The following is a 23,107-nucleotide window of genomic DNA, read 5'->3' on the forward strand; positions in this document are numbered from 1 at the left end:
CAAGGGAGCTGGTCTGGTGCACTGGGCTGCTGACACTGAGCTGCTTTCAGTGGCATTCCCAGATCATTAAAGTCAGCTCAGGTCAGCTACCTGTCCCTGCAGATGCAGAAAACAGAAGTAACAGAGCAGAGAAAATGGTGTAACAAAGATGCAAGGGCAGTAAAGCTTTGCAAGAGCTGAATTTGCAAATATTTCAAATTAAGTCTCTTCTCCATTTATGAATTAATTTCCCCAGCACATGCTAAGATGTGAAAAGGGAGAAAATCACCTTCTAGACAAGTGCAAATAACCTTTTTGCATCAATACTACTCAGTATCAACATATCTGCTTGCTTTCCACGGTACACACAGGTTTTTACTCTGACCTACTGCACAAGGTCGAATTTCCTTCCCCAAATGCACCTGCATTCTTTACATGTGTGTGGTCTCTTGACTCACCACACTGATACCATCTTCTGCTTCTAGTTCAGAAGGTCCAAAAAGCAGTGGCGAGAGCACATTAATAATAAGGCGTGCATTTCAGACTCCCCTGGAGCCTTGAATTACTTGCTCAGTGGGTTAGAAAAGATCTGTGTGGAAAAATGTGCCCTGCAAAGACTTGTTGGAGCAATTGTATGTGACTGGAGTTCCCATCCTTGCATCCCCAGAATGGCTCCTCCCAAGGGAATCACAGTCAGAGCTTCCAGTGCTGAATAGCTGATACACAGGGAGCAGATCCTGCACTTTGAAACAACCTTTTGTGTCTCACAAAGGCATTTCATGGAAAGGAGACAAGATTTACTGTATTTTAGATGCAGTTTATGGAGAGTCTAGAAATAAAAAGATGTCTGACAATGGTAAGAAGTCAAGGTTGATAATCTTATATACCAAGAAATTAATTAAAAAATTTTTGCTCTTATCTTCATTGGATCTCCAAGGGCAGAATGCCAGTCCATAGCTTGAAGTTAAAAGAGCATAGATGTTGCTATTGTATATCCTTTATCTGCTGGAGCAACCCATGGAGTCTGAAAATTTGAAATAATATTTTCATGTTGGAGCTATATTTTCACAAATCCTGGAAATTAAATAATTCTTGGAATAACAGAGGAGTTATTAGATTGCCAATGAGAGCTGATATTAGTTTCACTGTTTGTTTCTATAAATAGGTATGATATTTTTTTCTGGAACATAGTCTCATGTGGAGCAATACCTTTCCCTCGGCATCAAGAGGCACAAAGCAAGCTTAGAATTCTCCCTCCTCCACCTCCCTGCAAAGCTGCACTCACAATAGACAGGGCAGATGCAAGGACATGTACTCATGCTACTATGAGAAACGAGCTCCAACAAATCTGAGCTTTGCAGGAGTAAAACTGGAATCCCAATATCCATTCTACTCGAGAAGCAATTGCTATGTACTAGGTGTCCCTACTGTTTTGTCATCTTTCTGCTCTTTGCAATATGAAGTGTAGGGTTATTAGAACCACAACAGCTGCATGCACAGGATGGGGAGAGTTCCATAACTCCCGCTAGTATCAAAGAACTTTGGATTCTCAGCTTTGAGCCTGAGCATATCATTTCCAAGACAGTCTTCCTATTGACACTCAACAGAAACTTGCTTTCAAAACCGGCACATTTCAATTCTTCTGCAAGCCTGACTTCGGAAACCAGTTTTATGAAAAACATACAATGCCCAGATCTAAATCTGAGGTCAATGAGCTTATAGTAACCCCTTTTACAAACAAAAAACATTTTTAATAGCACAACAGACTCCAAAACAAGAAGCAATGAAAAATGAGAAGTAAAACCTGTTTGTCAGGATTCTTTAAATTATACATGATTTAGAGCAGACACTGCCTCTTGATTTGTATGACATTTGGCAGGTCTCAGTCAGGACCAGAATGTGCTACCAGAACTTACACACATGCAAGGGGAGACCAAAGGTGGTTAAATACCAGGTTAGTGCTATCCAAATATCCATTTATGCACGAGAGTAAGAAGAGAAGACATGGAAATGGACTTATTTCCAGTTAGGGGGCTCAAACTGTAATGTGGTTAAATCATTAATTTCATTAAAATATCTTTAACATTAAAAAAACCTACAGGAAATACCCAGCATGGCAGGCAGCAATGCAAAATAGAACAGAACATTTCCAGCACCATTGTAAAATACTGTGTTGCTGTCAGAGTATTTTCTTTTTCAGAAAAAAAAATAAATAAAACAAAATAAAAAATCTAGGTATGTAAAAATCAGACCTTACCTAACATGCAACAGTTCTGCACTTTTTCACATCATATCTGCACCTTTCCCTGGAAGTTGCCATTAATACAGCAGATCTTAGATGGATCAGCTCCAGGCAGCATGCACTTTTGAAGTACCACCTATGTTTAAATAATGCGTAGCAATTTCAGTTTCTAAAATTTAAGGAAGTCTTATTTGATTAATTTACGATACTGAAAAATTTCTGCTTGTATCATACTAGGTAAATAAAAAGTCAGCTAGATACAGGAACTTTTTGCTTTGTGTCCTCCAGAAGCGTGCACAACCCACCAGCTCATGAGAAGGCTGCAAGAGCATGATTTGCTATTGCATGTTTGGGGAAGGCTGCACTGAAGCAACTCTCTGCTGTGGCTATAACAGCTCTTTGGAGCATTCCACGCACAAAAAAAACCCACACACACACACCAAAAAAAACCCACAAAAAACAAAAACAAACAAACAAAAACATTCCTTAGTGATCTGGCAGTGTTACCTTATGCATAAATCAAAAGGCTGGTGCCCTCCATCCCAGACTATCATTTGTTTAAGCAGATGGAAACTGAGGTCAGACGACTACATGTCACCTGCAAGTGGCAGCTGCCATTCCCTGAGTATAAGACCTGTCCAAGACCTTTGGTACAATTCAAACTACCCTGTTCCACCGTGATTTGGCCTCACAGCTGTTGCATTTCAGCTTTCAGAACAACAGACAGGCAACGCAGGGCTGTGAGCCAGCTTAGTCTGATTTTTACATTCATTTTCTTCAACAGCTTAGCTCACTCACAGGTGTGACTAGATGTGTACACATTTATGAAACTATGAAGATTACTTACTAGCTTTCAGGCTTATATCACCATTTTCAAAATAACCTCTGCACTGCACAATACAGACAGCTTTGGTCACTGTCTCTGCAAGATCCAATGCAGGTACTGAGACATCTTTGCAAATCAAGCTTGCACCAATACAGGTTAGGGATGGACCTGCTGGAAAGCCGTTCCAAGGACAAGGATCTGGGAGTCCTGGTAGATGGCCAGCATGAGCCAGCAATGTGCCCTTGCTGCCAAGAGGGCCAATGGAATCCTGGGGAGCATAGGGAAGAATGAGGCCAGTAGGTCTAGAGAAGTCATTCTCCTCCTCTACTTTGCCCTGGTGAGGCCGTATCTGAAATACTGCATCCAGTCCTGGGCTCCCCAGTTCAAGAGAGACAGGGAGCTACTGGAGAGAGTCCAGCAGAGAGCAACAAAGATGACTGGGGGATTGGAGCATGTCCCTTATGAGGAAAGGCTGAGAGAGCTGGGACTCTTTAGGCTGGAGTAGAAAGGGCTGAGGGGAGACCTTATCAATGCCTACAAGTATCTCAAGGGTGGGTGCAAGGAGGATGGAGCCAGACTCTTTCAGTAGTTCCCAGTGACAGGACAAGGGGCAATGGGCACAAGCTGGAACACAGGAGTTCCATTTAAATATGAGGAAAAACTTATTTACAGTGAGGGTGACAGAGCACTGGAACAGGCTGTGGCGGAAGGTTGTGGAGTCTTCTTCTCTGGAGATATTCAAGACCCACCTGGATGCAGCCCTGAGTAATGTGCTCTGGGGGATCCTGCTTTAGGAGGAGATTTGGGCTAGATAATCTCTAGAGGTCCCTTCCAACTATGACAATTCTGTGTAATTATTTTTATGTCAGTAGATAGCCACAGACTAGCTAAGCTTGAAAACCTGGGGTAATTTCTTCACATGCTTCAGCTTTTATTCACCCAAACAAGTTTGAAAATAACTCCTAAAACTCAGACAGCGTAAGTTATTAATTATATTTTTAAAAATAATAATTTAAAACAGCCTGCACCTCTGAAGCATCCTGACCTAGAAATGGGAAAGTATTTTTTTATCATCTTTATGTATCTCTTGAAGAGAAACATGCATGCATGTTCCTTTAAAAGTTTTCCATTCCTCCATCAGTTGTGCTGTATTCTTAAAATATCTCTCCAGGGAAAATAAAATTTGACTTCAGGGATTTCAAGGTTGCTTGGCTGCCAGACCAGTTTAAATAATCTACACTGGCTAAGAAACAAGCTCCAAATGTCCTGAGCAGTGAGAAGACATGTAAAAGCTGGAGTTGAGGATGGTTACACTACTCTGCAGTATGTAAGCATTAGCACATCTCTCTTGTCGCCTGGAGCAGTGACGTTAAGCTTGGCTGCAGGGGAGAGATATACCCAGGCTAGTCTGGACACTTACAGAAGTTAAGCTGTAGCAGAACAGGTCCCAGTGAGGACTGTCCAAAGTCCACAATATACCTACACATGGCTTTTGCTCACAGCTCAGGAACAGCCATGCAAGCCAACAGACTTCTAAAGGCACCATTCACATCTTACAAATTCTGTTTCTGTTGTAAAACAGTGGTACTCACAGACACAGTGAATACAAGCTAAGAGGTGGTCAACAAAGGCACGTCCAAGTTTTTTACTTAGGAGAAGCTTTTTAGTAGTGCTCTTGGCACATCAGCCACCTGTTAGAAAGTACAAGGCCTAAAGCATCTCTGTGACCTGGTGCTGCAGTCTGAGTTCAACCCAGGCTAGAAAACTCAAGTTGAATCATGGATCACCCCTTCTCTTTTCCTCGATTAGAGGAGGAATAGCCCCAAATTGGCTGGCTTTACTTTCCCAGTGGGTTCATCCCTAACTTGGGACCGGCTGGTTACACCGGGTATGTCTCGAGCACAAAACTGCCCAGATGTGCGAGCAGCAGCACAAACAGATTACGTGTTTAAAATACCACTTTACTGTAACAGTTTTTAAAGAGTGTGTGTGTGGAAAACTGGATATGCAAATGTACTCTGTCGGTAAAGAGAAAGACTATCATTTTTGGGGGCAGAGAGAGCCCGATGCCTTTCCCGTATAGGGTGTATGAGGTGCGTGCGTGTCTGTGGCCCACTGCTTTTGCCCGGGGAAGAGAACGCAGGAAAAGGTTTCGTGGTTAGAGTCCCGGCTCAGAAACGCGGATAGGAGCAGCGGCGACGGCTGCGGCTTTGGGGCTGCTGCGGTGGCTTGGAGCCCAGGGGACGGCAGAGACACGGCTGGAGCGGTGGCTGGAGCTGTGGCTGGAGCTGGGGAGCCCGGCTGCACGGGCTGCTTCAGGAGCGCGTGAGGATGGAGGCTTTGGGGAACGAGCAGTGATCCCAGCTTTTTTACTGTGCTCCAGCTCCCTTCTTCCGTTTCCTCAGCTCCGTTTGTGTAGCTCCTCCGCGAGCAGGATCCACGAGAGAAAGCAAGAACGAGCTCCCTTTTTCCAGCCACAGAAAGCTCCCTCTTATCTTATCCCTCTTATCCCTCTTATCACCTATTCCTCATCTTTTACTTCTCTCCTTTGCTCCAGCAGCAGCGGACAAGAGGCAGCAACGACCCTTAATGGCCCTCGACGACCTTTTGATCGGTCTATTGTCAGCTCAGCTCCCAGCCCCAAGGCCAAGGTGGGTTCCTGCAAGGGCTGCGTCCTGGCTGCAAACACAGCAAGGGCTGGCTGTCCCTGTCCTTCACTGTGTAAGCCCCGGCTCGCAGTCTTGCTGCTGTTTCTCCTATTTTATTATTTTTATTTTCGTCTGTTTAAGTATCTCTACCTCAGTCATCTGGTTGAGCGACATAGCTTTCGTGGAGGCCGGTTCTCCACACCTGAGTGTGCTTGGTAGCTGTGATACACCAGCCAGACGCCACTGGGACACTCAAGCTAGCACACTGGTCGCAGAACACGTGTTTTAGACACCCAGGGAAATATAGATGGTGAAGGGGCATGAAAGGAGGGATTTTAACTGGCAGAAGTAGGGAAGACTACCTTTTAGCCTTGGTATCGGTACTGATAGGTTAACGCTTACTCAAAAAACCTGCCAGTATTTACTGTATACACTCACGCTGAAAGACAACTATTTAAACAAGTGCCGGAGAGTGCTTTTAAGAAATCAGCCAGAACTAAAGTCGGTGAAAGGAGAACAATCATTAAAACATTCTCAAAGCTTTCTAATATGTCTTGAAATAGCATTCTTTCTTACAGGAATGCTAGGAGATTAAGATCCAATATCTCATGATCTACTGTGTCTAGGAACAAGTACTTTAATACTATTGGAAATGTGCCCTCCTGGATTTTTGACTGCATATTGTTTCCATCTCTAGTTGTAATGACTGTCAAAGTCCCCTCTCCTAACCCAGTCTTGCTTGCCATACATGGGTATGATTTTGGCTTAGTAGGCCACACTTTGAGGAAAAACAGATTATTGGTTTGGGTTTGTGATTTTTTGTTTTAAGATGACACCTTTTAAAAGCAATTTAGACAACTGGCATATTAGCACACAGCAAGCCACTTCAAAAGTATAATTTATCACTGGGGGCCCCTCCATTTTATGAGTGTAACACATAGCCTTTTTAAAATGGGATAGCTTGTAGCAAAAATGCTTTTGCCACTCATTTGGCCATCGACACAACTCACATTGTTTATGATTAATAGCATCACCCATGCCAGTGAGAATTTGTAACATAACAGCCCATCACAGATTCTGTTTATAATACTGTTTATCCTTTTCCCTAAATTCTCTCACTAAAGCATATCAGTTAGTATGAAAATGTCAGTATGTCTGCCACAATTTATTCCTAAACACTGGTTATTTTGAGAGAAAATCACTAAACACCTAACTGCTATATTATGCAAGTCTATTTGTCTTTGTGAAAAAAAAGTAATTGAGAGAGCCTTTTAAATCCAGTTTACTCTACCTGAACTTTCTTTTGGATATGTCAATTGGAACTTTCTTCAGTAATGTCTCTGGATATGCTTTAACATATTCAGCCACACAGTCCATGCAATCACTTGGACTCCAGTGACCGAAGAAACACATCTCCTACATTTGTAACATGAGGACAGATTTTTTTTTAACATCAGCATGTCCTTAAGGACCAAAGGACTACAGAGACCTCAAAGTTCACTAACTATGCCTTAGACCATATTTCGTCATTGTTTTGGCCACATCACCTCTTAACACTCAACAATGATCTTCACCCAAACAGATGCATAAACCCAAACTCCAGCTGTGAAAATGTTCCAAGATACCATTTCAGTTTCAAGCTTTTATACTCATTGCTAACATCAAGAGAAGATGATCTAAACTCAGGATTCAAATGCTCATTGTACCTAGATTTAACTAAACCCACACAGTTTTAATTTTACCTAACTCAAACAGGAAAGTGCCATTGATTAGTCATCGTAACTACCTTCTTCAATTACATGCACTGACTTCCCTTCTCAGGTATACTGACAGCTGATCCTACAGCTTTGTAGTTTCTTCATCCATCTGGGAGGTGTATACATGCCTAAGGACAAATGGTGCTAAACCAAAAGGAGCTGGAATACCACCCTTTTTGACTATGAGGAACCAGAAATACTTGGATGCCCATCATATTCTGTCACTGAAGCCATGGATGAAATCTAATCTCCTGGCTGAAGTTTTAAGGGCAGTCTGCTGATAGCTTCCAGAAGATCTCTGCTGGCTTTAAGAGATGCACAAGAGCACAGGAAAGCCCAGATTCTATTCTTGTCGCTTTTTCTTAAGCTGCCCTATGATGAACATTATCAATGCCATTCAGGCCTTCTTTTACAATCTTCAGTGCTTAAGCAGAGATATATTGCAAAAACATCTCCTAGATCTTCCACGTTAACTAGAAGATCAGAGCCATGTCCATTTGGTCCTAGTACAGCTATTTGAGAAAAACTTGCAAGCCAATTGGATATTAGCAGAATCACAGAATCACAGAATTATTGAGGCTAGAAAAGACCTCTGAGATCATCAAGTCCAGCACATCAGCTAGACCACAGCACTCAGTGCCATGTTCAGCCTTTCCTTAAACATCTCCAGGGATGGTGACTCCACCACCTCCCTATCCATTCCAATGGCTAGTCACCCTCTCAGTGAGAAAGCACTTCCTAATATCCAACCTAAACCTCCCCTGGAGCAGCTTCAGGCCACGCCCTCTCATCCTGTCACTTGTTGCCTGGAAAAAGAGCCCAGCCACCACCTGACTACAAACTCCTGTCATGTAGTTGTAGAGAGTGATAAGGTCCCCCCTGAGTCTCCTCTTCTCCAGGCTAAACAACCCCAGTTCCTTCGGCTTATGCCTGTAAGACTTTCACTCTAGTCCCTTCACCAGCATCATTGCTCTCCTCTGGACCTGCTCCAGCACCTCTTGAAGTGAAGGGCCCAGAACTGGACACAGGACTCAAGGTGAGGCCTCACCAGTTCTGAGTACAGGGGGAGAATTACATCCCTGCTCCTGCTGGCCCCACTATTCCTGATACAAGCCAGGATGCCATGGGCCTTCTGGGCCACCTGGGCATAGGACCCTGCACTTGATCTTATTGAATTTCATGCCATTGGCCTCAGCCCACTGACCCAGCCTGTCCAGGTACCCCTGCAGCTTCTTCCTACACTCCAGCAGATCAACACTCCCCCCCAGCTTGGTGTCATCTGTGAACCTACTGAGGGTGGACTCAATCCCCACACTCAGGTCATCAATAAAACTGTAGAATAGGACCGGGCCCAGCACTGATTCCTGGGGACACCACTGGTCACTGGATGCCAGCTGGATGCAGCTCCATTCACGTCTACCTGGGCCTGGTCATCCAGCCAGTTTTTGACCCAGTGAAGGGTCCCCTTGTCCAAGCCATGGGCTGCCAGGTTTTCCAGGAAGATGCTATGGGAAACTGTGTCAAAGGCTTTGCTGAAGTCTAGGCAGACCACATCAGCCCACCATCAATTCCCTGTTTGTTCCTTTTCCAAGGAAGTATGGTACTTTCTCTGTTGCAAATGTCCAGTTTTGTAGGAATCACTCAAAGGTATCCCAGTCACAAATGTGTCTCCACTCTTACAGATACTTGATTGCCTTTTTGCTAGACTGGGAGGATATCTCTAACAAGGTAATGGGATAGACAGCTGGGGAGAAAGCTGGGGAAAGCAACTTTCTCCTTTTCCAGAAATCTTAAAGATCTATACATGCACATAGTTTAAAGCACAACTCCCAGCTATAGGGATTAGGTAGTGTTACCTCTTATTGTGTTGGATCAGACAACTCAGAAGAGGTTGGAAAGGCTATCAAGTCACAAGTAGCCAATATGTACATCATTTGCTATGAATTATCTAATTATCTAATTCACCTATGTAATCTGCCAAGAGCAATCAACATATTGACAATTTATACCTCCTGCCACATGGATAGAGAGTCATACAGGATATGTCAGCTGTAGCTATGGCAAGTAGAGACTGCTTGCCACAGTGGAGCTGTAGCTGACTGCCCAAACTTGGAAAACAGCAGGACACTGAAGCACCGAGAACTGTGGGCTAAGAGGAAAAGTTTATATGACAGGTTGAGGCATCCTGACAGGAAGGAAGAGCCAGAAAGACATGGCTGATTAATGGGGTATGTAAGGTATTTTACGAGCAATCTATGCTTTTAAACTGATTGTTTTCAGGGAGCCCCAAAGCAATTTCTAAGAACTGCTCTAATGTATGCTTATATGAATCAGATGGAGAGGTGCCTACAGGACCAAATTAACTTCCTTTCTGTTGCTGCTAATGTTGCCAAGCAGTCTGGGCCTTTCAAGATGAGGAGGGAAAGGAGAGAAAAAAGAACAGCAACCTGAAAACCATGTATTGCACAAATCCACAGTTTTACCAAGAGTGCATTTCAAAGAAGATGGAAGACTACAACTCTGTATCTGCAAGTACCTCACCTAACTATGTATCTTGCCAAAACTTGCTTCTACCAGTAAAGCAGTGGGCATGTTGGTTACTGAAAACACAGGACACTCATCTGTGTTGAAGCAGTTTTGAGCTGCCCAGTTAGTGAATGTCAGAAGAATGGAAAATCAATTTTTATTGTACCCCTAAAATGAAAGGAAAACCATGCAATTAACTTATATGCCTATTGACTACATAATGAAAAGTTCAATTAGATATATTGCTTGCAAATCCTGCTATAGCCAATGGGAGATGTGAAGTCACTGGAAGTATGTCGGTATATTTGAGTGTACGCTTTAGCCGGAAAACAGCATAGAAGAGATAATCAAGTTAATATTAAATATAGTTACACCAGTTCATTTAGACCACACAAATCATTTCCAGAACACAAATAACAACTCCCCAAGTGAATGAGATCATTAAAGCTAATATACTTTTAAAATTTATTTGCTGAAAGCATGGGACAGAAAGCTTTACTTATAAATGAAAAATCTAACAAATTGGCAACAAAATGTAACATAGGAAGGAAATAAAAATAAATTCAGAACAGCAGGTATGACTGCCACAGGTAAGAAACAGTAGAATTGGAAAACAAAACCCTGACAACTAAAAATTTATGGCACTGCAAAACACAAGCAACCACCTTCAGATTATTTTCACTTAGCAGAATACTTAAAAGCTTCTTCTGAAAACAATTGTCAATTGCATAATTAATCTTATCCATTTGAATGACTTTATAAGTGTATTCACACACACTCACTCGTATCTGCAATTGTTTTCTTTTTTTCTTGTATTATTACGGTTGGATTTGGAACCTGTGTGCAAGACTAAGCTCCCTTTTTTGCTCCCCTTTTGCTGGTCATGTGGGTACATTGAGATGTATATATTTTCATAACCTAGAGCAGTTTTGTGACAAAAATGTAACTTCCAGAATTTGATGCTTAGGAATGAACATGCAAAGATAAATATTCAAAATGAAATAAGTGAAAAATCTAAGCTTCTCAAACCCACTTTCTTTCAACTGTAAAACACAGCATTTTTTATATCCACTTTTCCTTTTTAACTGAGTTCATTAATGCATTTCTGCTTATATTACATATATACCATGATACACACAGGAAGTGTAAAGGTATACAGCTTTTTACTATCCAGACTTCTGTGTATTTAAATGCACACAGTTAAAATTTCTTTAAATGCAGTCAAAAGTAATTCATAACAATCACTTGGCAGGACAGTAACAAAGGATAAGGTAATTAGCATGGAAACCATCAAGACTCTGTTTGCAGAACCAGCCAGCTTTACTCCTACCAGCTATAGGAGAACCATGATACTAATAAAGAATCAAGGCAATTTTAGATCTCAAATTTCAGAACAATTGAAGCTGAATAAAAATCCTGCCAGCACTGTATCTCCTGTTAACACTACTTATTACTTCTGTACTGCAAAGTGAATGAGGAAAAGATCTATGATTCTGTGATTTATGCAGGTACAATACCACTACAGTGTAACGTCCCTAGAAGACATTAGGTCATTAGCTTTACTAGGCAGAAGCTGTCACAAGAGAGAAATACAGACTAAAACACTGATGTGTCTGCCCCATCTGGTCCTGTTTTTATTGTATATACAAATTACATTTACAGGGCAGACTAGTAGCTGGTGGTAAGGTTTAATAGGAGGGGGGAAAAAAAGGTCTTTTCCATGGGGAATAATATTTACAACAAGAAACTTAAATAAGCAAATATAATTCACACAGAAAAATAGTGGATTCCCCTGTCTGGAAAACAGGCTGAGCCCACTGGCTGCAGCCAGTGCTTTCCTAATGGGGCATTTCTTCTCCAAGACATCACATGGGCTGTCTCAAACCAGCCTGAAAGAGGACACAGGCATAGCAGATAATTAATCACAGGCTTCTTCCTAAGAAGCTTAGTGCTGAACACCACAAAGATGCCAGTGGTCTAGGCATGACCTTTCTGCCCCACTTCTTAGGGCTCTCCTCATCATACAGCAAGTGTGGGAAATATCAACCATCTGGAGTTGTTCCCCTCTCACCTCCTCAGGAAGGCAGCACTGCATCTTGAAGAGGTTCCTAAGGCAGGAAAAATCTCTTGGTTCTGTTGGCCATGCCAGAGAAGCCCTTCACAGTCTTTTGGAGGCTGCCAGAATCAGATGGAAGTGGGGAAGATAGCAGGGAGAAACATGCAAAGCCCTGTGAAGCATAAGCAGAGAAAAAAAAAAAAAAAAAAAAAAAGCCAGTAGGAAATACTTTTTAGGGCCAGGGGCTTTTTCATAAGGAATATAATGTGAGATTAATTTAATCTCTTTCTGCTTTGAAATGTGTTGCAAACAGATTGTGATTTTCTTCAACACATAATACAAAACTATTAAAGGATTCATTTCAACAATAATTCATATCCTGAACCTCATTAGTAAGTAGTTTGCTGCCAGTAGTCAGTATTAAAATTAACTGTTTCAATAGATCAGTCATGTTGGTTTGTTGGGGTTTGTGTGTTGTTTCTTTAAAAAAGAAACAAGCTTGATTGCACTGATGGAGAAAAATGGAAAGCCCTTGGAAGCATAAGAAAGGAAAAAAAAAAAAAAAAAAAACAAACCTTGGAATTACGCAGAGCCCCAGTTTAAGGTTCAGACTCTATCCAGAGGGAATAAAGAAGGCCAGAAGATGCTCCTACTGCACTCCAACAGCACCTGTGATGTGATGCAGCTGGCAAGTCTGAGCCTATTTCCCAGCTCCCCTCAGTCTTTCTTGCAACCCAAGAGATGCTTTTCACTAACTAATCCTTTACTCTTGCAAGTAGGGAAGAACAATAGTGCTCTTCTTTTCACTTGTGCACACTAGCCCTAATCAGACTATCCAGGTATGCTTTTCATTTCTGCACACTTCTGTCTCCTGCATAGAGAAACAACAGGCACACAACACAAACTATCTCCTTTCACTCCCAGACCGAGCAAGGCACTGACACATTGTAGTTCCTACCAGCCAGGCACATCTAAGTAGCAGATATTCTTCATGTATCTCATGATCTAAAATCTGAGCACTGTTTAGAAAAACAGAGAGAACTCTGCAAAGGGTATTTTTCATGCTATTTGTTGTGATTTCAAACATTTGACCCCTTTATTTTGTGTTTCAGAGTATTGTTTTTATAAAAATTAGCATTTGAATAAGTAAAGATGATAAGAATAGAGAGAATGTTCACATTTCAGCCCAAGGTACATAAATGCAAAGAGCAAAAATTAAAATATAAGTCCTCAGCAGAGAAGCACTCCTTTGAGATCTGCAAAGCCATAGGAAAGAAATTTTTATGTAATTTATGCATAAGTAGATCCAGCAATTCAGCAAAATTTTAAAATATTCTCCAAAACAAAGATAAGTATTTCACTTTGTCCTGAGCACAGGGACCTTAACTCAAGGGGGAGCTAGGGAGCTGGTTTTATAAGCAGAGCATTGCAATATTCTTATTCATTTTCATTTGAAAATTAAAGAATTAATTAAACCTGCTTATGCTCACAATTGATCCTGTTGACGACAGCTGAGAGCTTTATTCCCTAGGGTAGACTGATGACTGCATACTGATAGTGACTTTCATTGAGAGCTTTCAACTGCATACTTAAATTCAGTTGAACTGTCTTTTCCTGTAAACTGCAGAAAGTACTCAAGAAATCCTTCATTTTCACCTTCTGTTTTCAGATGAGAATTCAAAAGATACTCTTTTCCCACTAGAAAAAGCAAAAGAGAATACAAGGACTAGTAATGTCACTCAAGTATTCTATTTTCCATTAAAAAAGTGTAATGGTATGTGATACATATTTTCACTGCAAGCATGAATTTTTAATGAACTAAATATAACTACTATCACCTGATAGTTTGCTGCATAGCTGAGGCCGCTCTGTGTTTTTACATAGTTTGCAAAGCAGGTGTTTTTACTAGATATAAAATTCCAACATGTGCATTAAAAAAAGCCCAGAAGGAACCTGAAGAAGCCTCAGCAGGAGACAGATGCAATCGCAAAGCCTGACAGAGCCAGGAAGCTACAGCAATGACAAAACTGTGAGAAGCTGGATCAAGTAAGGAATAAGTTTTCAGAGAAAGATGTCTTTATGAAATCTCCTGCAGAGTTTCTCTATAACTCTTCTTCTTCTATAACTCATCTTTAGAACTGCCTTGAAGTTTGTTATTAGCACTCTCAGGGAAATGGAAAGCCTGACTACAATAGAAAAGATCCTGAATCATAGGGGGGAAAAAAGTAAAATATATAAAATACTTACTGTGAAAAATATTTTGAGGAAAAAAAATAATGTGTGTGTATTTCTATGCTGGCTGGCGGGGGGGCACCTGTCAGATCCATTTCCTGCTGTAAACACCAAATTATCTGAGCCCAGCTTTCCAAGTAAGCAGATGGGGAGCTGTCTATTTATTAAGTTCTCCGACACAAACTTCAACTTCTTAAAAATAATGTTTAACTTTCATTTAGGACTTCTTTCAAAATTATGATGATGCTTCTCATGACTAATGCCATTCCAGTGTAGCTTATGTTTGTGCTTTCTAGTATCCTTGAAAGTGCTGTGGTCAAAAATCAGGTAAGATGAAGGATTTGCTCTTGACTGTGTGAGAACCTGTGTGTCAGTGGTTAACACAAATGCCCAGATGGCATTGGGACTGCCCCAAACTTTTTGACAGAATAGTCACCCCACAGGATGACCCCAAAGTTTCTACCTGGTTATATTCTCCAGTGCTAAGACTCTGCACCCACATCCAACAAGAGACAATCACACACTCATCCTTCCAGCCTCCCCAGTGTTTGCTGCTGGGCCATGACTATTTATCTCTCCTATTTATTTCATGATAATGGAAGGAAAACCAAAGCCTTTTCATTAAGTATGGCTTGCCTTTACCTATGTTGTGTAAAGCAAAGTACATCTGCAGCAGGCTGCCTGGAAGAAGGTACCTCCCCCTTCTCCCTAGCTAATCAGTACCAGAGCTGGGATGAGGAATGAGGGGGGAAGAAGCCTCTTGGCCATCTAGCCCTACCTTTTTGGCAGTTGTATTCTCCTTTTTGTCAGTGAACTGTAAAATGGGAAACAGTCACACAAGATTTGTTCCTTTCACAAATCAGGAGAGAGCTGGAACTTATTTATTTACATAAGCTTTACAGTAAAGGCTTTGCTTTCTGAAGTGACAAGGAATGCTAGTATGAACCAGGCTGACCAATGAAACTTCATGTCTGGACTGAGTCTACAAAATTATACACATGAAACCAAGTCTTATCACCCCCACCCCTAAATTCAAAGCATGTGAGACACAACCACTACACCAAAGTCTATGGAAATAATGTTTAGTTAATTGCATTAGAGTTTATTTACACACACTCGATTAAAGCAGCAGGGAAGAGTCTTAACTGGGCAAAAATGGGCATTTCTCCATTTCTAAGTAATGCTTATACTGAAGCATATAAAGAAAAAAATGTTGAACTAAGTCAGGAGACAAACTTTACTACCATGCTAAAAAGACACCCAAGCTCATTCTGCTGTAAATGGATTCTACTGCAGCTCAGTCCGCCTGTTAACAGGCAGTATTATGGTAACTCTGAGAAAAGTTCTAAAATAACCATGTTTGCTATGAATTATACATTTTAAGATCAGTTTCTTCCTGCATCTTGGCAAATGTTGATCAGGCATTTGCCGACTTGGAGTAATAGGTCAAAAATTCAGCTACTTAGCATCAAAACTGTAGACCTCTTGGCAGCAATGAAAGTAACACCTAGAATGCTCAAATGAACCCAAGTGCACTTTTAAGCATCGTATAAAATGCAGCAAGAAAAGAATTAAAACCAGAGATTCCTGCATTTTATCTCCTTGTTTGATGTCTGATGACGAGCCACATACACTGCAAAATTCTAAATTACAGAAATCATTACATATGTGATCCGAGCAGGGGAGCGTAAGAGGGGCCTGCCCTGAGAGACTCCGAGTGAGCAACTGCTGCCTGAAACCCCAGGCATGAGAAGAAAACCTTAGGCATTGCAGCTTGGGAACCAGCCTAGAGGAGCAGAGGATGGGAAAAGCATCCCAGAAGCGCTAACACAATCCACTCACCAGGGCTTTCTGTATTGTGATTATCTTGCTGGTTCGAGTGGGAGGGAGGTCAGTAAGTGTGAGAGCATGTCCCTCTTCCACATCAGTGGGGAAACACGCTGCATAGGGGAGCCAAGGAGCAACCACCCTGCTCACTCAGGCGAAACACAGTTAAAGGGCAGCAGAGGACACGCAACCAGGAGATCCTATGCCATGTGCCAGCTGACTTCATAAGGTCCTCTTCACAGCAGCTACACAATTGCTAATAGATGCTGCTGTGGTCAAGGTTGTTTTTGACCTCTGATAATAAGTTCCCAGTGGGGACTTAGCTATTCAACCATCCAAATTCAACCAAACTGAACCTTGGCAAAATAAAAGTTTCTCTTTTGGCATCCAAACATCCAAAATACTTTTCTCCTTGCTGTTCTGGAATTATGAGTGGAAAAGGACACATGGGCATTCATCAAACTAAGCAGAAGCATACCAGGACTCAAATGCCCACTTTTTAAAACCATGAAGTAATAATTTAATTTTGTTTAAAAGCAGCCAGTTATTAAAGCTGGAAAAAAGAGGTCAATTTGAACTGTGCATCAGAACTATTTGCTGGTTTTAGAAAAATACAGTCATAAACATCATGGTGTAATCACATTTGAGGTTGGTATTGCTAATAACCAGTAGACAGCCTGGGCTCAGTTCAGTGTCTGCCAGATCTCGGCTGAAGTAAGGCATGTGTCCTGTAACCGTTCAGGTACAGCCCCAGATATGAAGGTTTTAAAATTTTGTAAACCTATTTTTTTTAATATATATTTACCTTTAGTGTTTGAGTTAATTGGAAAGTCATTTAAATTAAAACTTAACAAGTGTAAAATGCCTGATTAAAAATGTCACAGGGGACCCAACGCACAAAACAAAAGGAAAGAGATTATGATCTGTATTGTTTGCACTTTACAGAAGAGAGAAGGAACATCTTCCCACATTGCAGCCTTAGAGGTATATGCAAATCCCTACATGGAAGCAGCAAAAAGAATTGCCTCACCTTCAGAAAAAGAACCATACAACTTAGTAAAATAAATATTTACAGCAAATAGTTCCATTTTAATCTCACTTATTTTGAGCAAGACAGTCAGTTGGCAATACTAATTCAATACCCACCTTTGCACCTGCAGAAGCTGACACTCACAGAAGCACATGGATGGGGTTTCCTCTACTCTCCTTCCCTGAAACAATTAAGCAGCTCTCCCCAAGAAAACCATCAGAAGAAAAGCTCCCTACATTTAAGACTGAGCCCAGGGAGCTCAGGGAAGAGCCTATGTAAGGCTGCACCTGCAATGTTCAACAGCCCAACAGGTCCTTTCCAGCTTTGCCTTCCTACAGCAGGGCCTCCAAACATCTACCCGGATACTCCAGCTTGAGGACAGTGACAACAGCTGCTTGGCACAAGACTCATAGAGCAAACACAAATTACCTCCTCAGCTTTCCAAGTGGACTGAAAAATCAGCAGTCTGCCACCAAAGCCACTATAGCACCACTTCCTCAGCAGCCACATCCCAATTAATCAGGCCACAGGTTTGATACCAGCCCTCAAATTTATAACCTCCTCCCTGAGCTCTGACCGGTTCCAATTTCTTCAGCTGATCTGCTCAGCTGTCAGACAGCAACTGCAAAGGACCCACTGGACTGCCTGTCCCCACCACACCTCTCAGTCTACTAATCACTGGGAATTTGCTGGATCTCTCAGCTGAGCTGTCCTGCCCTGGAGAAACACAGGATTCAGAGTCTGTTCCTGTTCTCCAGGGTCTTAAAAAACTCCTGTGAAGAGAAAAATGAGTCCTCAGAACATACTCTAAGGCAGGTTGTCTGGGGACAGCCGCTGAAGAAGAGGCAATATGAAAGAGAGGTAGGGAAAAGGGATTTTTCACAGAATTACATGTTATGGGACTGCCAAGTTATTGATTATACTTTTATATAACCTTCAGGCACCTAAGGTACTAGGTGCGCTGAACTGGCAAAGGCAAGCGGACTTTTGTTATGTTTATATTACTCCTTGGCCAACACATTTGATACCGATGTTGCTCAGAAGCAAGGTGAAATTCAGGCTTTAGGTGACCTTGAGTGCAATCTAAAAGGGAAAAGCAAGCTGCATCTTAGAACACATGTACTTACCACATTAGCAGCCAGTATCCTGGCAGCACGTGCCTTAACCTGAACAGACAAGACCCAAAAGACAGCAGCAGGCCTGGCAGGAACAGAGAAAAAAAATACAAATTGAACTGACTGGGGGAAATTGGACAGCATGAACCAGGTTGTTGAGAGCCAGCAGGCCTAAAATCAGCTGAGTGCACAAAATGGGGCTGGAAGCCAGATGGGGAAACATTTGAACCCAGTACCATTACTCACTAGACAATTCCAAATATACAATTTTAAATTCTTGTTTGCTCTAGCAAAAATCTGTCACTTTAATACATACAGAGAAAAAAAAAAAAAAAAAAAAAAAGCTTAAAGGAAGAAACTCATAACTGCAACCCACCAGTGTTCAAAACACAGTTCATATTTGCAGATCCTGTGTTCAGTACTTTCCAAAATCGTAGCTAGAAAATCAAACACGAGGCCATGGGGGAGGGATATTACATAGTTTTAACTAATTCCTCATATACACTTGAGATTATTTATGTGACTGCTGTACACCTAGGACCACACATTTACTTAGAACTAAGATCCTTCCAGAAGTGCTTAATGAACTAATAGAAATTCAATTCAGGTAGATTTTTCTGATTTCTTTCATGATCCCTGAGCAGGAACGCCTGCCTGCAGACAACAAATTGAATTAGGACGTTTACTGGAAGCAGTAGATGACCTTCCCCATTAAGCCAGTTGACATTTTATTGTAATCTGACTGAAGAGGCTATTCATGGAATTTTGCTTTCATTTCAGGTTTCTTTTACTTACTCCTTTGTGGTATATTTTGTGTTCCTCCTATAGGAAAGTTATGCTACTAGGATTTCTTTGTATGAGACACAGACAGCTGGCATTTTCCAGCATTTAATTTTAATGTGTCCTCCTCAGCCAAACCTTACTTTAAGATGCATTTTTCTCACACTGAAACACTGGATTCTCTATCTAAGAGTCATGTAAATAAAACTTAATTTTGTGAGCAGCACTCTCCAGTGGGAATGCCAACTTTTGATCTCTTCTTCATTACCTTCTCTAGCAATATTCCTTGACATAATTAACTAGCATCTTAATCTAGCAAGTGCTCTATGCTACTGAGCTCCAACATGTTTTGATGTGATACAGTGTAATAGACATTCATAATACTCCTTTTATAGCACATTAGATATAAACAGCAATTCATTTGAACTAAGCCTGTAAAATAGGGCTAAATAATAGGATACAGATTGCCTTTAGACTTCAGGTTGAGCTACAAGGTATTACTTTTGATTTATGTAACTCCATAATGTGTTTGGAGGTTTCTCTGTCAGACCCATTACCATGCAGTCAGCATGACTCTATCACCCACATACCTGTAAAACATGTACGGAGAAATAAGGGAATGCAACTGCGGTTGGCACAGTACCAGCCTGGTACAGTATTTCTTCTTTCCCCTTTGCTGTTGTTAGAAAACATACTGCATGACAGAAATCAGAGTCCTTATAAAAATGGTAAGACCATTAAAAACCCTCAGGAAATAAAATTATTTTATTTTCCCTTTATCCTATTTGGAGGGATGGCAGAATAGAGCAGTGTGGTTTTTTATTTTTTGTTGGTTTTTTGTTTGTTTGCTTTGGGTTTTTAACTGCCAGCATCAGTCTTTGTAAAGCCTGCCCAGTATCTGCCTTTTTTTTTGTTTTAAACTGTGGTGTATGACTCCAAAGCAGTAAAAAGTAAGTTAACCTTGCGACATCATTTCTTGGAATGTCATGGATTGTTCTTGTGAATTTGACATGTCATTTGACTTCAGGGACTGGACCCCTTGTTCAAGCTGAAGGACATATGAAAAAAAAACACAGCAAACAACAATTAAGGAGTATGTGTTATGATTTTATCCTAGTTATTGTTCTGATAAAAATCAACATAGTGGGGTTTTATTAGCAAATGAAAACTGCTTCTTACGTCAGGACTCAGCATATTTGACACATCCTATGCCCATCTCTTTGGATGCTTACATTGTTTCTTTTTCCTTGGTATTTAAGAAGAAGAAGAAAAAAAAAAAAAAAAGCAAAAAAAAAAAGCAAGCCTAAACAGGGAGTTTTCTCAGATTCATTCCTTGGGCCATTTATTTTGTCTTCCTCTCTGTCATCCTAATTGCAGTTCCTCCCTGGGAGATTGGATTTTGAGGCCCAAGTGTGTTTTATTCTCATAACCTGTGGGGACCAGAGGCTCCAATGACTCAGAAGCACACAAGTCGCATCACGAAGGAGGCCCAATATGAGCAAAACTAAGGGTTCTGATGCACTTCTCTGCAATACACACCTCTGGACTGGTCAGATTACCATGTTTTAAAGAAATTGATCCTACATGTATCAAATAGTTTTGTTTCAATACTTCAAAAGGATATTATGTCACAGGAAATGAACAGATTCTGTGAATCCAAACCATACATCCTCCCAGCCTAAGAACTCTGCAAATTTGCATCCATTCTCCATGGATTTTGACATGAAATTTTACTGAGTTCCTCTTAACATCACTGAGAGACAGAAATAGAAAGGACTCTATTTAGCAGATCACGATGATCCCATCAGCAAAACTCAAGCAAATTCTAAAAGCCCATTTATGAATTTTCCAAAACCGATTGGTTTATTCACACTCTTGAGACCAATCAAGGTCTGAAAAATTCAGGATTCAGGTGTCTGGAGCTTGGGGTTTTGAGCACTTTTTGCAAAGCAAAGCCCAAAGCTGGCACTTTTCTCCCATCATTCTGCATTTTTTTTTTATACTAGAAATGTGAAAACATTTGGGTTTTTGTTTCTAATTGTTACACAAATTTGGCATGAACTGCACTGAAACAATCTGATACAATTGTTATTCATTATTCTAGGAATCCTAAATGCTGATGCAATGTAGGAATGTACAGGTTTTTTCAGGAGGAGGGGGTGGGGGAGGGAGAAGAGGGCTTAACCTTGTAATATATAAAACCAAGATTGACTTCCAGTTCTATAGGGAATTTAAAGGATGTCTTTGCTAAAAGCAGATGCATATATATATGTGTGTGTTTACACATATAAATACACACGCGGTCAAGCTTACTACAGGACCTACAGGAATAGGATTGAACTTGAATAGAAGTGATACTCTCCTCAATGGACAAGTGCTCATTCAGGCAGAAGGGTCAAAGGCACTGGCTGTGCTCCATCCAACATGGCTGTGTTCAGCCCACTGTGGAAATATAATAGATTAACCATACTAGACAAAAGGGTTATCAGGTCAAGACAGACTCATCTTTTGTAAATCTTAAAAGTAGGAAACAACATTTTAAATGTTATTGTTCTCCAATTACTGGGGAACATACTATAGCTGTAGCGTCAGCTCTATTCCTTAAACATCAATCTCCCTGCTGTTCCCAGGTAGCCTCTGCTGAACTAACTGCATCTTATATTAACCACGAGCTGGACTTGTATTTACATCTCAGCTATAGCCAGCAAGAAAATCTCAGTAGCAAAGCTGTGCCTAGCTAGATATTCTCTGTATTTACCTAGCTCCTTGAACAGGTTGAAAGTTGGTGCAGATGTGTCAAACACTGCAGTGCTACCAATGCTGATGTAAACTGGAAAAGCAGGATCAGCAACAGAACACTTTAATAAATGTTTTGGTGCAGACAAAGTTAAACATATTCTCATTCTGAGAAGGCACAAATTAGATCTCAATATTATTTTCTCAAAATACCTTAAAAGATTACAGCAATTTCTTTCAGCTTTCACAAAAATTTCATATACTCTACAGACACACAGGAATCTTCTCCCAAATGCTGTCAAATACTTTGGCTTCTAAACAGTCAATGGAAACATTAATGTTTGTATTCTTCTTTGTTCTTCATAATGCTTTCCTTCCTTGGAGATCCTTGGGATTGCCTTCCAAACAATCCCTAAGCCAGATTCACAAGCACAGCTATAAAAGATGCACCCACAAAAACAACTTGTCTTCACTGAACTCTATGCCAATTGAGTTTTTAACAGCCTGGAGTAAAAAAGACGGCTCTGACTAGTTACATAGATACCGATTTTTTGGGGGCACCTTTTAGACTTTACACAGTACGTGCTGTAAAAACAAGTACTGAGTTCACTGGACAGGAAGATAATAATGCTAACAGAATTCTGGAAATGTTCTGTTGAATGCTGTATAAATTAGGGCTTTCAGTCTAAAGCCACAAAGAGATGCAAATGAAAGAAAGTTCAGAAGGAGTGGGCACAAGTCAGAAGTGACAGAAGGAATTGATTTACTATTTATACAACTAGAATCAACCAAGTAAGATCAGACCTTCTAAGAGAATGCAAAATCAAGTACTAAGGTCAAAGGTTTGACCAAATAGACCTTTAAATGTTTTGATAAATTGAGTACCTACACTTGTTATATTTTATAGAAGGAAACTTACATCAGAGATTACATAACAAATGGTGGCATTTCCTCATTTGATGTTCACACATAGCTTTCCACCTAGAAATGCAATAGATCCTCCCTTCCCATTAATTTGATATTTAAAGCATTTCTGGTAGGAATTTGTTTGGGTTTTTTTAGCATCATAACACATCTAAGAATGTCAATATTAAGACTGTTTTTTCTGTTTATTTTAAGCTATTGTATTCCTTAGATATTTCATTCCTACAGTATCTGCATTGTGTCAATTAGAATTAATTGACAGAAGTCAATAATTTCAGTAAAAGTCTTATAAAGCCAGTTCCTTGGAATACTTTGTTTTTCTGAAATTGGTCCCTTGAACTATTCTGTTCCCAACTCATGTCTGAGTTCATGTTCATGTCTGTCATTTTCCTTTCTTTTCCCATTGCCCGTTCTGGCATATGGTTCAGC

Source organism: Chaetura pelagica, unplaced genomic scaffold, assembly GCF_000747805.2.
Source record: "Chaetura pelagica isolate M959 unplaced genomic scaffold, ChaPel_1.0 scaffold31, whole genome shotgun sequence".
NCBI classification, from domain to species: domain Eukaryota; kingdom Metazoa; phylum Chordata; class Aves; order Apodiformes; family Apodidae; genus Chaetura; species Chaetura pelagica.